Here is a 2,238-nt window from a genome sequence, read left to right as displayed (position 1 = left end):
TCTCTCTCTCTCTCTCCCTCTCTCCCTCTCTCCCTCCCTCTCCCTCTCCCTCTCCCTCCATCCTTCTTTCTTTCTTTCTTTCTTTCTCTCTCTCTCTCTCTCTCTCTCCCCCTCCCTCCCTCCCTCCCTCTCTTTCTCTCTTTCTTTCTCTCTTTCTTTCTTTCTTTCTTTCTTTTTTTCGTTCTGTTCTGTTCTGTTCTGTTCTGTTCTGTTCTTTTCCCACAGTGGCCAACCAGCTCCTCACCACAATCCCACAAGGAGGGACAAAGGTTTAAGTCTCCCTCTGTTTATTGCTCCCCCCAGCATCTGGTATTCAGAGGCACACACTACCTCTGACCATGGAGGTTCCATTTAACCACTGTTGGCTCTGCCCTCCATAGATTTATTTTATCCTTTTCTAAAGCCGACTAAACTGGTCACATCTCATAACAATGAATTAATTGTTCTTCGTGTGAAAATGGATGACTTGGTCATAGTCTTATGCTTGTTTACTTTTGAGTAGATCCCATAGAATTTAATGAATGTACTCTTCTCATAAGTCAAAATGAGATTAGTGGCAGAAAATAGAAATTGTCCTTCCACCCACAGGATGGAATCTGTGTTTGTCTGTTGTAGATTTCCATGCAGCATTGTTTATCCATCATGAGTTCAAATTTTCCTACAGTACTCTTCTAATATTAAACATTTATTCGGTTTTTGATAGAACAAAGTTGGAGTCCAGTGGCACCTTGAAGACGAACACAGTTTAAGCATACACACGAAAGCTTACCCCAAATTCTCCTTTGTTGGTCTTCAAGGTGCCACTGGACTCCCAACTTTGTTTTGTTGCTTCAGACCAGCAGGGTGACCTGAATCTATAGTCAATAAGGTCATTTTAAATACTGTTTGTAAGATTCGACGTTCAAAAGCAGAATTTGTCTCCAGGCTTTCAAAAGTCTACATTCTTGTCAGTAGGTGGCGCTAAGACTAAATCCCCAAATAATGGCTACATAGGACGGAACTGGTTTTCCGGCATCTGTAAGTACTGGCTAAAGCGCTCTTTAAACAGCTGGCTCGTTGGTCTAGGGGTATGATTCTCGCTTTGGGTGCGAGAGGTCCCGGGTTCAAATCCCGGACGAGCCCAACTTTTGCGAATTTACATTAAAAGCTCTCTTTAGATACTCGCCAGACTACATTTCATCTGTGCCAACAGGACGGCAGTGTCTTTTGGAAAATTAAGCGTTGGAGCAATGGGAGCAATGAGCTCCCAAAAAGGCTGGGCCAAGCGACTCTTAAAACAAAGTTTATAAAAATAGCTCTAGGATAAAGATTTACTTTCATAGAATCACAGATTTGAAATGGACCTCCTCCTGGGTTATCTAACAAATGACTGTAATATGGAAAAGATGGGAAAGTTTCTGAAAGACAGTAGGAGACTTGCGAGAATTCTTCGTTCTGAATATGACCAAATATTTACTATTTTACCGGAGAATCTTCAGTTCCAACCTGACTAGACTTGTGGATGAAAGTCTGGACATGAGAGAGGCTCCATAGCTCAGGGGTTAGAGCACTGGTCTTGTAAACCAGGGGTCGCGAGTTCAAATCTCGCTGGGGCCTTTGTTATGTGTCGGTAGTCGATGGATTTATGTGGCACTCAGATACACAATATCAGAGGGTTTTCCCTGTGGGTACCGTTCCCCCCCCTCTTTTTCTTTGTCGCTCTAGTTTTAAGTGACACCATTATATACCCGTGAATGTGACTTCTGTCCACATAACTGGTATCTGGTCGTTCTCAAAGTGCTACTGTTTGTTTTTGCGGGTCCCCATTCTCTGCCTCCCCCTCCCCCCGCTTCTGAAATGGGCAGCTTGGCATTGGCCAAAAGGGATTTCTCTTTGAAAGGTCTGTGCGGATTTGGACCTCGGGAGGGAAACCGCAGTCCAAGAGAGGGTTTAATTCCCCGAGGAGGAAACGTTAAGGTGGTGGATCGGAACAACTCGGCCCCGTGGTTTGTTTCGATTACTTTTAATTCTTTTCAGGGATTATATTTTTCAAAGGCACGGTGTTAGAAGCTCTCTCGTTCCCGGCTGTGGCTGCTGACTAGAGAAGGCGGGAAAGGCGTTCTGTGCATGCTCAGAGAACCTCCCTCCGTTGCCGCTACACCTCTCAAAGCGCCGAATGACTCGAAGACATTCCTCAGGCTGAACTCTGGATTTCTTCTTAGTTTCCGTCCAAAGATTATTGGGAACCGTATTGCCGGG

At 44.6% G+C, this 2,238-nt stretch overlaps 2 non-coding genes across 2 annotated transcripts; both read left to right on the top strand.

The window, feature by feature from the left end:
* The first annotated feature begins 1,050 nt into the window (after nt 1–1,050).
* TRNAP-UGG lies at nt 1,051–1,122 on the top strand. Its single transcript has one exon. It is a non-coding gene; the product is annotated as a tRNA-Pro (tRNA).
* A 401-nt stretch (nt 1,123–1,523) lies between these two features.
* On the top strand, nt 1,524–1,596 carry TRNAT-UGU. Its single transcript has one exon. It is a non-coding gene; the product is annotated as a tRNA-Thr (tRNA).
* Nucleotides 1,597–2,238: the final 642 nt, after the last annotated feature.

Source organism: Gekko japonicus, unplaced genomic scaffold (assembly GCF_001447785.1).
Source record: "Gekko japonicus isolate JY-2015 unplaced genomic scaffold, Gekko_japonicus_V1.1 scaffold1305, whole genome shotgun sequence".
Classification (NCBI taxonomy): Eukaryota; Metazoa; Chordata; class Lepidosauria; order Squamata; family Gekkonidae; genus Gekko; species Gekko japonicus.
Note: the sequence above shows the minus strand (reverse complement) of the source record. Positions and strands in the feature narration are given on the sequence as shown.